A 23290-nucleotide genomic window follows, 5' to 3' on the forward strand; every position below is an offset into this window, starting at 1 on the left:
GACTGGAAAAACATAGCTAATATGGTGTGATCTGGAAAAAGCTTTGATGCAGGGACTTTACAAATAAACCTCTGAATGCCATATGGTTTACATTCATCTCTTAATTTATTTCCTATAAATGTCTATTGAATATTCTGTTGAGCCAACACATGTGTAACGAGAGTTGGAAAACAGGAGGCTGAAGAACAGCTTGTGGTGAAGTGTGATTATTAAGTCTTTTACTCTCTGTCCTTAAGCATAAGATGTATACAAATCAGCCAACTTCCAACAGCAGTAAAAAGCATCATTAGAGGTTCTGCTTAAAAGTTATCACAATAGATATTTACCAAGAAGTTATTATGAAAAGTAACATATGAGTTCATTATGACTCATCAATGGTGTGTTTTTCCTGCATAATTAGAGATTAGGTTACTATGGATTTAAGCCTGTTTTCCATAGCAGCCAAGTCTGAAATATATTAAACCAAACTTTTCCAAAAAAGACTAATTTACTCCGCTAAATGCAAGCCTTCAGAGTCGAGACAAAGGAAAGATAACCTGGTTTTAGTTTCAGCTTTAACACATTTTGAATCTTTTCAAAAACAGACATTTTAAATAAACATTTCTGATCGAAGGTCTATATGCAATAGTTTGAAGATGTTATCAACTGTTCCACAGCTGCTGATCTAAAACTAATATGCAAAAACATTTAAAACACTATTTTACTGTAACAGTCAGAGCACAACAATAAAATTGTATATATTTCCAGTGGATTTCATGTTGTTTATCTCTCTATCTGTATGAAAATTAGACACATGAGTGCAGCAATCTAAAAACAGTTAACAGTGTCAGTCAACAAATAGTTTTAAATATGAGGTTTAACAGCAATGTACAATTGCTTTTCTTGATTTAGAACATTAAAATGCTTTACTTTTTAAAAATTATTAGAAAATATCCCTTGTGGTAGCTACTCCTGTGGGACAAAAGTGCTGAATGAAAAACACTGAACTGTTTCTGAATTTTTCTTTTTTTTTTTGGCTGATTATTCAAATTGAGCTGCAGTTGTTTCTAATACATATTTTTTCAATATCCCAGAGCCAGAAATCCTAGCTTAAAACCTGTATCACAGGAAATAAATTGATGAAAACCAGAGGCGAAGATTTAAACACTGTATATACAGTATATACACATACAAATATGTGTTCATGTACTGTGTATTACAAAATGCATGTATGCTTACAGAGTAATATGTATTATAAGTGTAAAAGTGCAAGTGGAATTTGCTTGAAAGCAAATGCTGATATATGGTCAGTGATGGAGATGGAACTGTACTGCAGCTTCCTGCACTGATGTGTCTGAAAGGATATACAAATTATAATCAAATCGAAGAGATCTGTATGAGACATAATGTAAATGGCCCAGTGAGTGAGAAGCAGGACCTTAAAAATTGATCTGGTAACAGATAAGAGCTTGAAAGTGGTTATGCTCACTGGATCCAGTATACAGTATTACAGGGCTTGTTGGAAAGTCTTTCCTGCAAAAACAAGGAATTTGCTTGTAAAAATACCTGTCATAATTTAAAAATAATGATCTTGCTATTTAGATGTAGTGCTTTTTTTTTACAATAAAAGCATCTTGTGATGAAATGACTTCAGTATTAAAGTATGTCTCTAGATCTGTTGTCATGTTAATAATTTATTTTTTTTTAATATGGAAATTTTGTTCCACCCGTTTATTAATGGGACTATGACTCTTATGTCAGATTTTTAGAAATACACACTCCTTAAATTTTCCATGAATTTGATTACCTTATTCTGAAATCCCCAGTTCTCTACCGTAAACTGGTAAAGGGTATTTTTGCATCTGAGAACAGGATGACCAAACTTTCCTTCCTATTTACTCAGCTGAACGAAAATATTAAAGATTGAAGTAGATTCATCTCCTATTTCAATTCACTATCTGAAAAGAAGGAAAAAAAGTTGTTTCTAGTGTTTTCTAAACTGGGATTTTTCACTAATGAGGGTGGCCTTGACAATGAAGATTAATTGCAGTTAACTTATGACAGTCTCACACTGAAACACACCCTGCTGAGTTTTCATACTGTAAACAATAAGGGTGTGTATTAGTTTTAAAACAATGTGTTTATTTAAATAGCTCACTTCCTTTATGTACTTAACAACTCTCCCATTAATTTTATTGGCGGCAGCACCAACATAGAAAAATGTTATCATTGTTTAGGGGGAAAGATGAAAAACAAAAAAAGAACACTTAACATTTACAGTTGGTTCCTGTCAGATATACATAGAATAAAAAATACACTTGCTGTGTAAACTTATTATATCTAATATCACAGAAAACAAATATATTTCAGTGTTTTGTTTGAGGGTTTTCATTGTCATGACCTTGGTTGGGTAGTTTTGGCTTTTTTGTTTGTAGACACATTACTTTTTCCTGCTGAAAAGAATGTGTAATAGTTGTGAATGTTGTGATAAACTACATATAGTAATTAAACTACATTGGGCTTCTATTTAAGAGCTTTTTTAAAAAAAGTAAACCTTCTGAAATTTTCTTTGCCCAGTGGGATGTAAAATATGTATATATTTATTATAAATCCTGGGATAATGCCTGATTATGAAGTCCAGTCTGGTGTTCAGTGTTTTAAAAGGTCTGGGTAATTTTTTTTACTCCAATGTCACGCTAACAGCAAGCTGTTAATGCTTCACTGATCTTCAGTGTGACTTTATTTATTGCTCATTTTCAGACAACCATTTTAAGTATTTTGGAAATATATATAAACCTAGAGCATAAAAAATATTATTTAACTTGGAAAAAACAGTTAGTTCTTCATTATTATTTAAAAAATAGAAAGGTTGCGCATGATGGACAAGGGTCTTTTACTCCCTTCCTCATTTTGCATTTGTTTGCTTCCTTGATTTTACCAGCTGTTGGAATGAGGAGACCCTTCCCACTGTCCCTGCCGTACAAGAGCTGTTTTGCATACAGTTTCAGTCATAAGTATTGGCACCATTTATCTGAAACTCACTTTTTTCATTGGTTTATTAAGGGTAAAGGTATAGTTTATTAAACTTGTCTATTTTGTTAATGTTACCTTGTTTTCATTTCTTTTTAATAATCAATATGTTGACCAATTAATTACTAGCATGTGGTAGGTAGTGGTAGGGCATATACAGTAAATATACATACCAAATAAGTCAAATGAAATAAAAAGAATGGAAAGCTGTTTTTAAAAGCTTATTAATATATTTAACAGAGCTTCCTGTCTTCATAGGACGTTTTGAAATGGTCTCAGTTGTTTTGTTCACTTTATTTGACAAAAAAGAACCACTCTCTGAAATGTTTTTTTCATGTGGTTTTTGAAAATATTTCCTATATCCTATAGATACCATCATTTTGTGCATATCATGTAATTAAAAACGTAATCAAGGTAATATTTTCATTTTGATTAATTATAAATGAAGATTGCAATATCGTACAACTTGACGTTTCAGTAATTGACTCATGCAGCTTGCAGAGCATAATGCAGACAATAAAAACACATTAATTCAGCTGATGAAAGGCTTACGTTTAACTTCTTTAAGATAAATTCCCGTATCATTCCAAACATCATTCCAATATAATGTTTTACTTTTGAAAATGCAAAATGAACAAAAATTTGAGAAGCCTCTGGAAACCTCTCTTATATAAAAAGTAAAAATCAGCTGTTCTGGTTGTTCAGTGAGGTTAACAACAGCCTGTGGGGAAAGTGTTCCCATGGAATCTTCGCAACATTCTGTTTACAGTTCTTGATGAGAAAACTCTTGGGCAACAGCCATTATCACCAGGGATAGATCTTGCCAGTAGCTGATTTGCAAATAAGGATTTTGAAAATAAACTACTCAATCTCAAGGTGTTCTTTAAAAGACTTGTTTAAAGCTTTAAATGGTTCTGAAATTGCAAATGAAGGGAGCAACTGATAAAATATTTGATTATAATTTAAAGTACATACAGTATACAATTTTCCCCCACATGAATAAAGAATTGAAAAGGCCTTAGAGATGGTTATTGTCAGATTTCAAAAGCTAAGCACTAGTTGTCAGGGCCTTGCCTGAAGCTGTGCAGGTAGATCAGAAAGGTAGCACACATGGTTCTGCACCAGAGAATCCAAAATGAAGTGAGTTTGGCACTGTGTTTCAAGAGGTGCTATCTTTTTTGATCAGGTGTGCAGGGAATGCTTAATTATGCACATTAAAAATCCATTGACACACTTTACAAGAACAAGGGTTGCAGTGCTCCTTCATTGACCAAATTCAATACAGTTTATCTTAATACTTGATTTAGATAAATGGTCCTAATCTGATCACAGGAGTATGTGAGGTGAACCATGTAGTCTGAAGATCACTTGAGTCTTGGGTATGCTGCTACTGTGATTGGTAGCCTTTTTTCAAATTCCCAGAATATGTGGATGATAATACTTTTTGCTTAAATAACCAAATATATGCAATGTTTAAATTAGTTGTACTATAGTTTGTATTATAGTTGACTATGATTTATTCACTTCTAATGTATTATGACAAAGGTGATGTGTATACATTTTTTGCTCTTAAATGTTTATGGTTGTTGTAATTATAATTTATAATACAGTGCCTTGCTAAAGTATTCAGACCAATCCTGTAGTGTCCCATTTTGGGAAATTGCAAAATCATGCTTACATGAACAATTTTTTACACAATTTTATTCATGACCTAAATGTTCAAACCCTCTAAGAGTAAGCTTAAGTTGCAATAATGTCTGTAAAATCTAAAGATACAAAATGGAATATTTATGACATTAATATCCACAACTTTAAGCTCAATGTTTGGTGGAAATGCTTTGGTAGCAAGTACAGCTGCAATTTTTATTTCTAGGTATGCCTCTACCAGATTTATTCACTGGTTTGGTAAATTGTTGTCCATTGTTCTTGCCAGAGTTGCTCAATCTCTCTCAAGTTGCTTGGGCATCGCTTATGGACAGCAGCTTTCAAGTCTTTCCAGATTTGTGCCTTTATACTTTATCCCCGAGTTGTTTTAAAATCTTTTTTGTTTTCATGGTTGAATCTTCGCTTTAAATTCCCTACCTGACTGAGGACATCTATAGAGACAGGTACATTTATTCTGAAATCACATTCGCTTATTTTATTGAAATCAGACTCCACCCAACTAATTGTGTCTTGTAAGGTAATGTTGTTCAGTTAATTTAGGTGTACCACAGCAAAGGGTTTGTATAATGCAATCATGACTTTTCCCTTTTTCTTCCAGATATGTCTGTTTACTTGTTTATTTTTGCTTTTGGTTTAAATGCATGGTATAGGTTGTCCAGTTAACAGATTAATTGCTACTTCTACGTGTCATGACTACAAGCTTTAAAGCAACAAAATGTGGAAACCGTAAAAAGGTCTGAATACTTTTTTAATGGTATTGTATTTCATTAAAAAAGGTGAAAATCTAAAAAGCTTTCATAGAAAATTGTTTTGTCCTTCTGATACCTTTCCTTTTGATTTATATATTCTGGTTTCAAGAAAAATCTGTATGTACAGGTTTAGAGCACGAGAGGGAGAGACATAGCTTTCACAGGATCATATGACCATGAGGCAGCAACAGTGCAAGAGTTTCTCTTAAAACGTGTTTAAAGAGCTGACATTCATTTGCTTTAATGTCTGGATCTAAAAGCGAAATGATCCTCAGGTCCTGCAAATGTGTATATATTCTTATCCTTAGAGATCACAATCTATCGCAATATAAAAGTAACATACTGTAAATACATGCAATATAAAAATACATAAGAGCATATGAAAAGTTACAAATGAGAGGAAGCAACTCAACCCTAGTAGCATATTTGGTTGCTAGTGTCCCATCCAGCCATTTCTTGAAAGAAGTCAAGAAATGGCTTATAACATGGCTGTGTACCTTGATCCAGACTCCTACAACCCTTTGTGTAAAAAACTCCTGCATCCTATTTTTAGTTTTAAATAGCTTTCCCAGTCAGTTGCACCTGCATCCTCCTTTTCGCCCTCTGAAATAGCTTCCCAGACCTATTTGGAGTTTGTATGTTTTCCCCATGTTTATGTGGGTTTCCCTTGTGCCCTCCAGTTTCCTCCCACAGACCCTTTGTGTGAGTATGTGCTTGTATGTGGTCTGAGTGTCTGCCATGTGATGGTCTGGTGTCCCATCCAGGGTCCCTGCCTTCTGCCTGTTACTGGCCAGAAAAAGACTCTTGCTTCACCACGAACATGAATTAAAAGAAGCAATTAGAAAATCAATTAATGGATGGAAGGTTCCTCTTGATACCTTCTTTGCTTAAGACAAAAAACGTTCAGTCCAAGAATGTTCCTTCTCTAGACTGATTTCAGAGCAGCAATACCTTTTTTGTAACATTGTTTGCGGACCAAATTGGTGCACAATATTCTAAGGTGTTACTGGTGCCTTCTTCCATTTAACATAAAATCTCTTGTTTTAAATTCTGCACTTCAAAGGTAACAGTAATGTAAACATCTTTTGTAACTGATGTCCAGAGGTCAGCCAGAACAGAAACGCGCTGCATTTTAAACTCTGTGACAAGCTGATTTTAACTCTGCAGTTCATCCATTGTATTTGCCTCTAGACGCTAATAGGGGATGGGATTTTGTAGCTTGGTAAAAAAATGGATAGGATCTTTAAAACCACCCATGAATTGCTGAAAGTGGATGTACATCATTTACGACGAAAGCTATTCATTTTTCTGATTTCCATTTTATGTTTTTTGGAGGCTCAGAAAATTTCAGACTGCCTTTTCAGTATGTCACTTGCCTGAATAGCTATTTTAAGAATTTAAACATTGCAGTAAAACATCATGTAAGTCACGTTAGTACATTTTTTAAACGTTTTTGACTGTTTACCTTTAGAATTATGAACAGCTCAGTTTTATAGGAATTATGTGTGTTCTGGCAGTTCTAAAAGAGTTTGGGAAGGCATTAAAATGAACACTGTAACCTAACTACTGAAGACCTATGATCAGAGACCATAGTAAAACAGGTAATAACAGTAAGATGTTTAAGCCTTATTTAGGATGTAAATCCCTCCCTTCACAGACAAACAGCTACAGTAGATCTCTGTCACTTTCCCTACAGTTGTTCTCTAAAGGATTTACATTAATATAGTCTATCACACTGGTGTTAGAGCACTGTATGTTGATCCATTTGAAGTGGTGGGAAAAATAAATGTTCAAATTTGCCGATAAATTTAGAAAAGAAAATTGTTTTATTTACACCAAACTGCTTCCTCTTTGTAAATTGACTTCTCAGTTCTAGAGATGGGCACTACACAAGGTTTGCTGTCTGTTTCTGATAAGCTGGCAGAATCCATCAGCCCCGCATGCAGATAGTATTCTGAATTTCTGTCATGCTTTATCATCAGCTGAGCTGAAACTAAACCGGTCTAAGCACAAGTAGAAGAACTGTATTTGTGGATTACAAATGTGACTTTAATTTCAAAGACCAGTGGTGTATCCAGCAAACCACAAGCTTTAGTCAATTCAGATTGACAGTTGGGTTTGATAGCAGAATGTTTTATTGTTCATATTGCTGTTGAGCTTTATTGATCACTGAGCTGTTAGTTCATTTAAAGAATACATTGCAAATAATATGTGAGCATTTGGTCGAACACTGTTCTAGGACCAGACATTTACCAAGTAGAATGAGTGTTCTCCGTGCCATCTGGAGCTTGTGCAAATTAGAGAATTTGCTGGGAGGCAACTATCCCAGTTGTTTGAGCATAAAAAAAATCAACATGCTGTTAGATCTTTACTGGATTTCTATGGAACCAGGTTACAAAGAACCACTGCTGTATAACCCCATCCTCAGTGTTTTTCCATGTGGTTATAGAATATAAAATACCTACTGTAGGTCTATTCCATGATTTGTAGTACTTGTCTAAATCATAGAAAAGTTTAGAAGTCAGGGAAATCTAGAGTGTGGGTTCTCATCTAGAGTCCAACAGTCAAATTCAGTTAATTATTGGTAAATAATTGTAAGTGCACCCTAATGCTAACATGTGAAAATAAATTGAATTACAGATTAAACAAGTACTATTATTTAATTTAGGTTTTCATCATAAGGCCACATTAAACTTGATAGTTTGACCTAACGTGACTGAACTTTTAAAAGGCACTGCAATTATTCTCCTAGTTAGTAATCATAGTAATGTTTGTTATTAGAAATGAACAGTGAATAAAAAGTGTTAAAAGTTTTTATAATACCTTTCCAGGCTGACTTGATTCGGCCTGCCTGTTTGATTTTCAGGGGGTCTGGTATTTACACTTGTGTTGACTTGGCAAACACTAAAGTCGTCAACACCTCAGGTCATATGAAACTCCTCTGGTGCCTGCAATAACACATGGACTGGAAGGATGCTGGAAATACGTCATCCTATATGGATTAATGTACAGTATGTACAGTTTAATCAGATATTCTTTTAAGGATCTTATGAACTATGTATTGAAGAATTTCAATTATAGTTTTATAATAAGAGACTTACTGTATTAGTTGTTTCTTTAGATCTAATTTTAGTATGTCACGTTGAGGAAAACATGGCTAGATTGCCAGCATAATTTCTTATGGGAAAGCAATAATAACTATAATTGCAACATATCCAACTTACTAAAGGGTTTTGCCTGTAGTATCTCTGTATATTAAACTATGAATACCATTCTTTCTAGAAGTCTCATGACCTCCTGTCAAAGAGTTTAGAGTAGAGTAATTGTAGCTGTTTTTTCTTTTTAACCGATAAAACCTATTTAACATCTCTTACAAGAACCATTTTGTGTTCTGTCTGCAGAACTCACAAGCTAAGTTAGGAAAGTTTACATTTGTGGTCAATGGAGTTTATAGTCATTTATAAAATACTGGCTTGCTCTTTTGAATCCAATGGGCATTGTTAAAAGGAAAAAATAGCAACATGCTTGTGAAAATTGGATTAAATAGAGTACTTTGGCCTTAGATTTTCAACATTACAGCTATTTAAATAAACTCTGGGTGCTTATGCATTTAAAGGAGTTTATCTGGGTACAATATCCCTGTGTTTTAGTAAAATATCGCATCAGATCAGAGATTTTCTAAACACTTTGGCTAAGTATTTGATCTGTACAATACATACTGTAGGCTCATCATCATCTTATGTTAATAACAATAGGTTAATATTACACCTTTATTTTATACCACCTTATAAGCAGTACACTTTAGCTAGAAATTCTGTTTTTTAAATGTTTTAATAAATTATAGAATATATATTATTTTCATCCTTAGAGATCACCTTAGAGAGTATATTTTTAGAGTATATATATTTTTATATCCTTTGAGAGTATATTTTTCAGAATGTATAAAACGATTTAATTTAATCAATTTGCATTTGATGTATAAAAATATCAATCACTCTTCTAGAAATATGTATTTGATAATAAGATGTTGCTTTGCAACACTTTGCATGAATATTTCAACATTTGCTTTCTTTATAAAAGCATATTCATTAGCACTATTGATACTGTTGTGAAAACATCAATAAGATACATGTCAATGCATAGTTAGCCTCTTTCATTAGACAATTACTATATATGGCTTACAGTAAAGAAAGATGCTATAATTTTTCTGCAGAACCTTAGGGGATATTTAATATTGGTTACAAAATATGCATACAATATATATTGATGTGTTAAAATGTAATTTTATGGACGAAATGTGAAATGCATAATCACAACACAAGGACTTCTTATTTTAATATCGGTGGATGTTATTATTAGAAAACCGTATCAAATGATATGTCACAAGGGAGCAAATATCATTTACAAATCACTAATGAGTTGCAAACACTGTGTTAGCCTCCGGTGAAAGATGGTTTTTTAACGCAGTGCGCATTTCTGATGCAATGGATAAAGAAGTGAATGTTGGCACAATACAGACGAGAATTGGGTGTGTACATTATTGGGCCATTATAAAATTATTTTCCGTGCAACTGTTGTAATAAATTCAGTTCAATGGAGTCCACTCTTCTTTTACATGAAATTAGAATGCAATTAAAGTTTTCAGTGTTTAAAACTCTTAATTTTTAAAGTCTTCAAAAAAACTATAAATAATGTAATGAAAATAATGTATCAGTAATGTGACTGATTTTAAAACGTCACCTCTGATTAGTTTTTACTTATTCTCTCTTTAAAGGTTAAAATAAACCAATGATTTTGCACGCTGAAATGATTTATAGAGATCTTCCATGACCATGTGTGGTAGTGCTCTTTACACAATGATTGGTGTATTCATTCAATAATTAATACAAGTAAATAGTGATAAGCTCCAATATGGTTTTTACTGTCATAGTCAGAGTTCCTTGGCTTTGAAAGTGGAATGTGAATGTTTTTGAGCATGCAAATCATATAAAAAAAGATTTGGTTTATTAATTATTTAACAAACATCATTATTGCACTTTGAATCTTCTAGTTTGCTCATTTATAAGCACCTTTATTACTGTGGGATATAAAGAACCTTCAATAATGTATGTTCCAAGCCTTGCCAATCAGGTGGATTGCATCTGGTCACTGGAGACAGGACTGAATTCCTGATGAAATTTTAAATCTGATTTTTTAAGCCCCTCCATTCATTGTGGTGGCTCACAAATATCCAGCCAAATATTAGTAAGGAATAGTGACTAATATGGAATTAGGAAGGAATTAGTCTGGTGGATTTTAACTTGACAGAATTCCTGAATCTTAAGTCTTAATTTTCTGTATGATTTTTTTGTGCCATTTGAAAGCTATGCCCATGTAGATTCACACTCGCAATCTTGAAATCTTCAGAAATAATAATAATTGATAACTCTTGCCTTTTTTACAGGCTTATTACAAAGCTAATAATAAGTTTACTAAAACTTTTAATGTTTTTCTGTGGTTGTGATTTCTGAATTTTTACATGCACATACATTTTAGAAAAGCACTGTTTTCTCCCTGTTTTCCAAATAATACTATCATGAAGGGAATAGCTTAATGCAAATGATAACTAGTTAAGCACAGCAAAATAATATGATGCCATTGTCTCTGGCAGGTTTGTATTATAATGTTAGCATGTGCAAATAATTACATTTTCCTCCTGATACAATTACATTATTTGTACTGCTTGTATTATACACCAATAAAAGCAAACATCATATTAGGATTCATGGCAGTTTTCGCATTGCATTATCAATATGTGGAAATAATTGTCTGCTGTGAGATTAAATTACATTATTGTGTATCTTTTTCATGCCTAATAAATAATGATGGATGGCTTTTATTTTCATCACCACCTGCAACCATTTTGTCTTCCCCTGAATGCTAAAAATGAAAAAAATAAAAGGTGGGTGTTTAGTTGCCAGCACTGAAATCTAGTCAAAACAGAGGGTACCTTCACTGTGTTCCTCAGACCTTTATTTCTCAGCATTTGTTCATAGTTGCCAAAAGAACAGCAGAGTGAATGACTGAGAGAAGCAAGTGCAGAAGTGCACCATCGAAATAGATATTTTCCTTGGGATCTTATTAGAACAATGAAAAGGAATTTGGCAATGAAAAACCCTTGGATTTTAAATTCTATTTTTGGTTTTATGCAAGCCTAAAAAGCATGCATAAAAAAAACTCAGAATAAGTTCTTCATACGCCTTAGTCATTCTTGTGTGTATGTACATTGGACCACCTATATTCTTCATTTTTGTCCGTCATGCAATGCATTCTCCAGTTCTTTTCACTGTATCTCAACCCTTTCCAAATCATTGGTCATTGCCCTCTGCTGTGATGTTCTGGGTCTCCCTCTCGTCTGTCTTGTTTAGTCTTGCTTTCATCTGACAGCTGTACTGAACGCACTCATTATCCCTTTTGTAAAGCATGCTGTATTCACTGATATCTTCTTTTATAGATTAATTGCAAAACTATAATTTTATTCATTCATTAGGGATTTTTCCTATCTTCATTAACTTTTTCTGTCCTTAATAAGTAGTTACCAATATTCTTTTGTGGCATTTATGGTGCAATGAAGGTACAGTAAGTTGCTGGGTTTCCTTGCCATGTATACAGTAGCTATGGCAACAGTGGTTGCTTTTTACACTTTCAATTTTGCCTTGAGAGAGAGGTTTTTAGCCCCCAAATAGTTTTATGCTTTCCAAAAGCTGCATTTGCCATTAAGTTTGTTTTTCTTATCTCATTGGACCTGGAATCATCTATGCTGATGGTTCTGCCAAGATATGTGAACTTGTCAGCCTTCTCTATGCTTTGATCATCAGTCTTGACATCTACTCTCCAGCAGCCATGATCTTATATTTACATTTGAGCCGTAATCCTGTCTTCCCTATTACTTCCTTCAGCTGATCCGCCAGCATTGTTATGAAAAAGTGTCTTCAGCAAAAAGTGTCATCAGGTCGTATTTCCTGTTTCTGCACTGCTTGAGCCCATAACTGATGACCAGTGTGGAAAGGAAGGACAAAATGCAGCCCTGTTGGACTCGAAAATTTCAGGTGGTTTGCTCAAGTCATTATTCATTATGATACAGCATCTTGAGTTGGCTTATAAAGCTTGCATGGTTGATGTTGATGAGTTTTGTTGGGATTCCGTATTATTTAACAGTTGACCACATTACCGCAAAAGCTTTTTTGACATCTATAAAATGTATTGCCTGGTTTCCTTGAAAATAAAACACACTCACTTATGGTTTGTCTTAATGTGAAAATCACATGTGTGCATGATCTGACCTATCTGAAAACCAGTTTATTGTTTATGAGACATGCTGTCCACGTTTCTTCATTTGAGAATGACTGCTAATAACAGTCATTCTCAAATTCCTGATAACAGACAGAAGTGTCACCCCTCTCCTGCTTGAGCAATTACTTGAATCACCTTTCTTAGGCAATTTGATAATGGCAACCAGTCTAAGAATTACAATAAATGCAAAACAAATATAGTTCCAATATCTGTAAACTTTACTAGAACATTTGCCAGAAATTTATGAGAACATTGCATTATTCTTCACTTTATTATTTTGACATACAGTGTGAGCATTGCTGCCTTATGGGGTTATTTTTTGGAAGTGGGAAGGCTTCTGTCTCTTTGTGTGTGTCCTGTGTTTTGCCCTGTTACAGGATGTTTATTTTTTGTCTGATGTTGGTTGGTTGGACAAGACACTGTATACAGTAGGTTGTTTCAAATTCTAGTCAATGCATTGCCTGATCTGGCCATATCTTAAAAGTTGCCCCATTTATAATTCTGTTGCTGTATGGTTTTGCATAGTTTCAATTCTAATCAGTGAATTTGCACTTTACAAAGATAAGAGAATTGATTAGTTACCAGTCTCCAGGAGTCTTCATGTTTAATTGGCTTCTGTTTTTTGTCCCACATACAATCTTAATAGTCAAAGCAGTTCCTCCAAATTCATGTTGCATTTGATATATTTGTTGGCATGGTGTTATTGGAGATAATACAAGGTAAAGACATTATAGTCTCATTTAATTGGCATCAGAAAGTAATGCCGTTATAACTTCATAACTTCTTAAAAGTCATGCCTTGTGCACAGCTAGACGTACACAATTGTAAAATTTACATTTTAATGAAATATTTGAATAAGTACTTGAAATTCACTCTACCAAGTCTCCCAGTTGTAAAACCAACATTTCGTGTTTGTGTTTTGAAAGCCAGCATCAGGAAAATTAACATGCCAGTCATAAAGATTAGGGAAGCATCAGTGTAAAGCCACACACTGCATTAATCAAGGTTCAGGGCAGGTAAACATTGCCTATGACATGTTTAAATGATGGCCTTTTGGGGAAAAAAACATAATAAAAAAGAAACATTTCACTTATAAAAATGAAATTTATTTAAAATTAATATGAAAAAAAAAATTAAATGAGTTGGAGGCTATATATGATTTAGATACATGGTTCAGATGATGCTTTTTCTGAAGAAATTTGACTTTTAATTTTACTAACAATGAACTGAATTAAATTATACTACGGTATCATTTAGGATCAATAACATTTATTATAATACAAAATGCTGACTACTGCAACATGGTCCTTTAATTATACTGTATATAGTCTTTTGCTGCGATGTTTTAGTCACAGATCATATGTATTATATTTGGCCTTATGCAAGACAACGCTACTTTATTCCATTTTTTCTGTTGAAGAAATATGAATGTTTCTGTTCTGTTTTAGAAATTGGTTCCATAAAGTTTTCTTCAGTTTTCCAGAATATACTGCACATTCATTAATTTCTGATGTGATGATTTAAAACAATTTAAATAAGGGCTTGCTTATCTAGAATAAATCATATAGGCAGCATAGAGATCATCCTTGTTTTTCACTTTCGAGTACCTAGGCAGTTGTCATCTGTCATTTGAGTGATGGACACCTTTGCTGCTTCAGTAGTGGAGTAAATGGATCTGACTATCTTGAATGCTTTTCTAATTAGACAATGATTAAAATGTCTTTAAAGTTTCTAGTCCCAGTGGACTTTTGATTATTATCCATCTGAGCTGGCTTTTTTTTCCTTTAGAGCTTTAACCTACTTTGTAAATGGCTTGTGTCATCTGGCCTTATCTTCTGTTTATGTAACATTCATTTATTCTGTAAGTGCATATGCCTACAGTGCCCTCCCAATTTATTAATACCCCTGATGAAATAGGAACACTAAACATTAAATAACAGGAAGATTTACAGATTAGATAATGTATCTTAGTTAAAAATTTCTAAACAATTATCCTAATAGCATTGCACAGAGCAAAGTCATATTTGTCATAAATATTTAAGTCCAGACTATATGAGGGTCAAATTTATTCACACCCCTGTAGCTAGTACTGTATCCTCTCTTGCAGGGATTACAGTGAATCGAGCTTCCTGTACTGTGCTATGGGGGTTATTTCACTTAAGAGAAGAAATGTATTAATTTGTTCTCCCTTTTGTTTCCATTATTGAACTATCTTGAGTCAGAATCATATTCTATAGCTATAGTTATATGTCTGAGTGTTTTACATTCAATCATTTCTCAGCTCCAATCAAAGAGTACAGTATCTAGAGAAAAATAATGGGAAATAATGGGAATTCAATCGGACCACTTAAGTTTAGTCTGATTTAAAGGTTGGAATGTTAATTGTTGGTTAAATTGCGTCGTATTAAACAAAAAGTCAATAAATTGGTTAACTATCACTAATAGTGTGTGTAATGCAATTGCATTATGTGAAGGATTGGAGTGGCAAATGTAGATCATCTGTTGACTACTTAGTACCTGACACTGTATCACTAATAGTCCTACTGTAAAGAAAGCCAATCCAAGATTTCACTGTCATGGAACAGCAAAGAATCATCATGTTTTGGGTTATTGTAGGTGTTGTACCTTTTAGGTGAATTACCACACAATGTGCTATGTACTGTAAGTCACAAAAAAGGGTTTTGAAAAGGATGGGCATGTTTGTGAGATGAACACCAGCCTGGGAAACCAGTGCATGCTGGAGGCCAGTGTACCTGGGATTGACAGACTGATACAGTATGCGAGGATAGGCTTGCATTTACAGAGATGCAAAGCGGAAGGTGATGCATGATATAACCACAAAGTTCACACCATCATCCACTTTGCTTACTTTTGGTGAACCTTGAAAGGGCTTCATTGTGGTATATTTCGCATCTTAGTTTTGAATTGTTACTACCTTGCTGATGATAGTGAGTTCAAAGTGGCAGGAATGGATCAGAGATCAGTCCACACCATCTTGTTATGAAGACATCTACTGTATAATATCGATAACTTTGCAAAGTAGTGGTGAAAGTGTGGGAAGGGGTTTCCACCCTGTGTAATCTATTGTTGGATTATTTAGAAATTCTCTTTACTTAATTACTTCTCTGCAAATACATTTACATGGACACTGCAAAGATCTTAACTTATGTTACCACATTAGTTACAGAAAAAGGACCAATATGCCTTGCCAGACATTTGTCTGTCCTTAGTGAATGTTTAAATAATTGTAGTGGAAAGTTGTGGAAAATGTTTTAATAATGTGATGTTAATAAAATGTAGAAACTGTTTTTTGTACAGCACACTGATCACTCCTATATTTGTATGTGGAGAAGGTGGGAATCTTCTAAATAAGATTTGGTATAAATGAACAGATTTTCACTTGCAAATATGCCAAAATGTGTATCTTTAAAATATTAACAGTAGAAAATGGAGAAAAAAAATTAAAAGGGCAAAATGGGGCAGGTGTTCTTAAAATAGACGTTACTGCTTATGCAAACTTGAAAAGATAAGCTCAAAGTGTACATTTAAGTTGTACTCTGAAACAGGTTCATTGTAAAAATAATAAATATTTGGTCTTCTCTGCTTTGAGTATAGATAACAAAGCACAATAATTTCTAAAACCAACAGCTACCTTGTGACAAAGATGAAAATAAGATGTTTAATGCTTCAGTATTTACTCAACTGAAGTAATTACCATTGAGTACACACTAAGGAATACTAACAGATATGATAAGTAGTTTTATTCTTTAATCAAACCCACATTTCGTAACTTTCCCCTAATTGCTTGTACTCTCTTTGAAACGTAGATCTGGCACTTCAGTAGATGTGTATTAATTTCTGTAGTTATAGCTCTCACAAAAAAAAACACGCAGGCACTAGAGTTGTTTAGAAAAGAGGGGAAGAAAGAGCTTTGCTTTTGAACAGCAGGTGGTAATTGAAACAAAACAAGGGCTGATTAGAGGAGCGTCTGGCAACTCATGATACAAACAGAGCACACTACAAAACCCAAACACAAGAGCTCTGGAATAAAGTGGTCATCATCTAATTAACAGAACATGTTTTAATTACCGAGTAAACCATGCAGCGCAGTGTGTCAATTTAACTGATGTGCTAAGTGCCAGTTTACAATATCAGAAACAGACAAATAATTGGAATCTAATTACATCCAGGTCTATTGCACACCAGCGCCTCAAGCTCATCTTAATAAACAAGTTTTTACATCAAACCATGAATAGCAAATACAGCCTGGCTGCTAATTGCTACACTGTGATATTGGGAATTTGCCAGCTTTGACTATTAAAGTAAGCTCTTGTGTGGATTGCAGTTGCTCTGCTACGCTTTAATTAGAATCAAATGAGGGGCAGAAATCGAGTTGTGTTACTGCAATTCAATATATGTAAATAAGATAACTGGGTAATCTTTTTATTTCATTTCTAGCCTCCATGCAGTAGGTGGTTTGGTTGTGGTAATAGGTTATCACTTTGAAAATGAAGTTGGCTTAAACGATAAAAAACAATGAATCAGGTTTTCAAAATATTTTTGAAAACTTTAAAAAGAAGGTAGATTTTTTTTCTTTTCATTCTGTTTTTTTCCTAAAGTCAACAGTAGTTTTATTTTGTGATTGTTTTTATTTCAGTGACCAACTGTTTACTATTTCATTTAGAGCCTATTGATTAAATTATATCACAAAATAAGGAGAGATGGATTAAAGGGCTGAATGGAACTATACTTCTGAAGCAGCAGGCAGCAGCATGAGGCATCGGAGACACATTTCATTATTTTCTTGAAAGTGTGATAACCTACAGCACTTATTAGACACGGCTTTGATTTTAGTGCACATCAATTTTTAATCACTCATTTTTGTTTAGAAAGCCAGTGCCCTCTTTTCAAATGGCAAGAGCAACAGAAAGAACAGAGGAGGAACCCTATGAATGTGAGTTCATGACAGTCTCTCACCAACAGCATGAGGTCAGGCTGAGCAGCTCTGGGTGTGCTGGTTCCCATTACATTGGACACATGGCTGTGCTGCTGTTCAGCTCAGCAGCCTTCCGAGTTTCACACCTGAGATGTAAGTATGCTTGTGATACAGTAAGGTTGCTTTTCTCATACTGTCGTTGAAGTACAAATGTAAGTGTAGTTTGCCGGTAATTCTGAAACTAAGACAACAGCACAATCCAGATTATGTTGTCTTAACAAAGTCATCCTAACAAAAGTACACTGAGAGTTGAGGTTTGAATAAAGTCTTTTTAAAGTTATATTAAAATAAACATAGAAAAACAGATCAGCTTTAAAGCAACATTTACTGAACTTTCCTGCCCATTCTGTTGTCAGATTTTAGAATGGCAGTTTAATTGTGAACTAATCAGAGAATGATTAACTGCTTGTGTCCGAATCCTACCAATGTAAAGTGCTTCATCCAGAAATGCACTAACCCATTAATATACATTACAAAATACTTCTTTTGAGGTGGGAAGTTATGGAATGTAGAATTCAACCATAACAGCCCAAGTTGAAAAAAAAAGATCAATAGATTTATAATTTAACAGCTGACTCAGCTAAATAAACTTTTGTTTGCTTTGAGTATTGGAGCAGGTTATACAGTAGATGAGGAGCTGCTGACAGGATGATGTACTGTAAAAGCATTGCTAAATAACACTGATGATTACTGACATGTAAAGTGCACATAGTGAGTCGTGTGGGTTGAGCAGAGACAGGATTATTGCTTTAGGTAGGAAAAAATAATAAAATTCATCTGCTGGACCGGTTTGGATTTAGAAATATTGAAAATAACATTCAATGGACTGTGTATACAGGTAAATCAAAGTGAGTTGCATATTCATATTAAGAAACCTATGTTGAACTGATATGTGTGGAAGTATAACCCACAGACTAGGGTTTCAAATATTTCTGCATATTTACCATAAATTACAAGCCTTATTCTCATTTTATTTTAATTTAAAATGGATTTTTCCCAGAACAGGAAACAGGAGAATACTAATAAGAACGCACTCCAGAAATCTGCAAGTGTTGAAAGACATAATTTTACCAATATTTTTTTTCCCCAGATATCTCTGTACTTTTTGTAAAGAACACTATCTTTTTCAGTGGGGCAGCTATTTCTTAATCAACACTATCCACTGCACTTTCCCTTCACTTATTTACAGCATACATATTTTGAGTTAACAAACCTATATTTATAGGTTCCACTTACCTAACCACGTCAAAACCAGTGGGATGTCCATCCTTGTGGGTCTGTATAGGTTAAATGGACAGAAAATAAAATTTCAAACATATCAAAATTGTTCAGCTAAAAAATACATCAATAACTACTGATGGTAACTTTTAAAATAATTTGTAATTGCAGATTGTGAAACAAAACAACATTAGCATCCACTTAATGATTTATTTCGTATTTGTGATAAAAATCACATTGAATTAGCTTTTATACGTGAAAATCCGTTTTAGAAATAACTTTTATACATTTGACCCTAATGAGGTTTTGAAGACCAATCACTGGATACAATGCACCCTTGTAAAAGTGGTGTTACTCGTAGTAAATAAAAAATGAGTGTGAAGTCTTTATACTGCACCATTAGTTGTTAAGAACTGGTGTGAGACTAATTATAGGCTTGTCACACTTGTAAAATAACAGCAGTATTTAACAAGTGTTTTAATGTCCTAGGAGCATTTCTTTTCCTCAGCTTGTATTTAATAGACTTCATATGGTTAACAGTATTACTGTGCTTGCTAATTATTGGGCTGTGACCCACTCTTAGTGAAACACTTTCTCTGTCCAGCAGTATTACTATCACTAAAAACCTACGCACATCTTGAAATGATAATGCGCTTCAATTGCTAAAACCGCACATTGCTAAATATTTAGTCCTTAAACTTTCTCTAAAGAAAATGATCTAATTGGCTGATCAGTGTTCCTCTAAACAATAACAATTAGGTTTTATGAAGACAATTTTTCAAGGGAAGATGATACTGAAACATTGCATACCCTGCAATATTGTTGAGTTACTTACACAAGTGATACTCTTGTTTAGCCGAGAGCTGTGTCTTTTTAGATTGCTTTTTAATTTTCGTATTTCCCTTTTACTTCAGATCTTCACGAAAACAATTTCTTGACTACCATGAGATCCATGAAGAATCATAAAATGTAGACATGCTGTGATTAAACACTGTGCCATTCACTTTGTTCAAATTTACTGAATGTAAATGCTTGTAAGGCATCATCCTTAAACTATGGGGTTTATGATTATTGGCCCCATGCGGATGTTGGGATCACTTTAAAACATGACAAAGTGAGAAGCTCCTTTGGAATATGATATACAGTAAAAGTCAGTTCTGCTTATGCTGAGGCGTCTTTCCTGAATACTTATACAGTCCATACACAGCTCTAAGGAATCACTTTTCACATATACAATACATCTGTATTGATTTAGTTTGGCTTATTGTAAACTGTCCTGTCAGAGGCTGTGATTCATCTCAGTACTGTGATTATTTCTCTTATTATGTTTTTGACTATTGCATTAAATTATTGTATAGACCGTTTTTAACAAGTTTTTTTGAATTACCAACCAGTTTGCAATGTGTGGATTTCGACTCTCAGCAGCAACTTCTGTATTGCACAAGGAGAAAGAGAATGTCAGAGGCTCCTCTGACCTGCCCACCTACCAGAGCCATTAATCTTTCTGACACACAGGAAGTTCCGCAGTGCCTTAGAGGGGAGTTAATGCTGATTGGAGGAGTTGCATGTCCCTCACTGATGTCAGTGGAGAATTGCAGGCACCCGGAAAGCCACAGGAGTCACTTTACTGTTTCACTGAGGGTCAGCACAGCACTAGCTGACTAATCTCAATCCTTCCCACTGTGGCAGTCTGCCAGTTGTGCAGTGCTACTTGGGGAATGGTGATTACAGCTGGGTTGAGCCTGTGACACCTGGGCTACAGAGCTCAACCTGTGCTCAGAGCACCTGTCCAGGTTGAGGCACACAGTAGTCCCCACTTTATTGTTTAGAATGTAAGTCACCTTGGATACAGGCATTGGCTACAAAATAACAGTCTAATCATTGTGTTAGAGTGAAAAATATTAGTAAGCAGAGGTGTGCGTAGTTCCCTCATGAAATGCATATTGTGTGGAACAACATGGTAATGTTGAAAGCTGACTTGCTGATCATACTGTCTGTATTTGTATTAATAAAAATATTCTGTTTAATTCTAAAATTCAAAATAAGAACATAAAGAAATCATTTTTGCCTTCAGCCTCTCATCCACATGTGGAAAACAAGGAACATGCTTCCACTACGGTGCGTAATATTTGGGACTCCTCTTACTCGCATAGATACTGAACACCCTTCGGATTAAAAATGGATTATTATTCTTATTGTATTGGGGAGAGATATCAGAGCAACAGAGAAGTCTTAGTGGATTGCACTAAAATAGCATTCATGTTGTATGAAAACTAAGGGAGTTGGTCTGCTGCAGCTTTTTTTAATAGACGATAAAATTAATGCACTTAGTGCATTGTGACACGGGTTCTTAAACCTTTCAAGGAAAAAAAAAATCTATGTCATGATCAATCTTTCAAGGGGGGGGGCATGGGATCTTTCTGCTAGAGGCTGTGTTGCCCTGGACTGTAGTACCCTACAGTGCTCCCACATGCTCTAGATGGTGGTGTACACATCAGTATAAGATGCTTCAGTACAGTTTCAGTACCTGCTCATGCTGTTGCCCAACAAAATGGAGTGGTCACATACTGTAGCCCACGGTGAGTTATGAGCCCATAGTTTAAGAACTGAGGCATTGTGGGAAGTTGATCAGTATTTACAAGATTAGGCACTATTTACAGACATGTTGTAACATTACAGTTTTGTATATACTGACCAATATTTTGATAAATATTATAGTACCTAGACAGAAATTCCAGACATTAGCTACGGTAACTAGACAGAAACATGAATAATTATTGTCCATTTTTTTTGTGGTGTGTAACATTTTTTTAATAAAAATGTGAATATATGCAAAGAAATGCAGGTTTACAAATTGTTCTTGCACTTTTGAGTACTGAAAAATATTTTTTTTTATTTTAATGCACTACAGTATTTTTGTGTTAATGGCTAATTTACATGAAATACTTCTATAAAATGGAAAGGCAAAATGCAAAGCATGAACAGTTAATTAGAAAATGTAAAGATATGTTTTACCAATGCAGATGATAAAAGCATAGCATTATCGCCTGGTCATAGGTAAAATGGTTGATTCAGCTCTATTCATTGTAGAAAACAAAGTACTTTAATATATCTTCACTGTCCATTATTTATTCAGCCTGTACCTTTTTATCTCCCTGCATTTAATTTTAACTATTTATAGAGAACCATCACTCCATGGATTTGCTGAAGTGATTTGGTGTGTGTTGAGGGGTAGTTAAAACCACTTTGAAACTGTAATGAAATGTACAAGGCATGTTTTCACATTGTACAGAAATTACAATGAGATATGCTTAAAAGTAACTTCAGAATTCTAGCATCATAAGATGCATAAAATAGCATAAAACATTTGTTTTTGGCAGTGCACAATGTATTGTCTTAAGGTTCATAGTAATATGGAAAGGTTTTTTCTTTAATGAAAGGAACACAAGATTCAAAACTCAGTACTGTCAAATCATGCTATTTATCCCTTCTATACTGTTTCAAATATAAATACATTGGAAAAATAACAAGAACTGCATTGTAGGCCTTAATCAAAATCTGCATACTGTACTTCATGTTTCGTCTCCTCTATGTAGTTGACCTGTATCTAACAGTACTCAAATAGCTCTCTGGTTCAGAGAAATTTATGGTCTCTTGTTTGAGATCAGTAGGTCCTGCATAAATCATATTTCTTTATTCTTAATTCTTATATGCAGACACACAGGAACATAAATGGCTCTTTTCTGTGTAAAATGAAATTTTAAGCAGAAAGTTAGATGAAATGCAGTTTCAGTGCAGTTTTTAGTGCAGTTTAACTACATTGATGGTGTTGTATATCTGAGACGTTTTTATTTTTATACTGTAAGAAATGAAAATGACCATTTTTGTAGCAAAATAGGGCCTAACAAGTCTATAAAATAAAAAAGGTTTTACCTCAAGTCATTTCTACCATTAAGACCCAAAAATGACATAAAATCAACAAGAGAAGTTTTAGAACTAACTTTTGAGTTGGGAAATGCAGAACGAGGTTCAAGGAATCGTTCTTTGAAGTATTTTGCAGTATCAGCTTTTGAGACTAAATTACTCCTTTATATCCTCTGTTTCATACTTAAAAATTGCTTTTAACATTAATGCTAAAATCAAGATGTGGGAACACTTGATAAAGTGTATAGCACTTTATGTCCAAATAGGTAAGTCATGGAAATAGGCAAGTTCCTTGCGCTTATAAATTAGGGCAATAAATATGAGAAAATATAGTTTTAACATATATTTAAAATATGATTAAATATGTGGAACTGAAAACGGATAAAATTACCATTAT

The 23290-nt window shown here is 34.0% G+C and overlaps 1 long non-coding RNA gene across 1 annotated transcript in view; it reads left to right on the forward strand.

Moving 5' to 3' along the window:
* Positions 1-23290, forward strand: part of LOC138238437 (uncharacterized) — a 71409-nt gene that overhangs the window by 45440 nt on the left and 2679 nt on the right. Inside the window, exon 2 of the long non-coding RNA XR_011189475.1 lies at positions 17645-17844. This is a non-coding gene — a long non-coding RNA (uncharacterized lncRNA). The remainder of the gene's footprint in view (positions 1-17644; positions 17845-23290) is intronic.

The sequence above is a fragment of the Lepisosteus oculatus genome, chromosome 4 (assembly GCF_040954835.1).
Source record: "Lepisosteus oculatus isolate fLepOcu1 chromosome 4, fLepOcu1.hap2, whole genome shotgun sequence".
NCBI classification, from domain to species: Eukaryota; Metazoa; Chordata; class Actinopteri; order Semionotiformes; family Lepisosteidae; genus Lepisosteus; species Lepisosteus oculatus.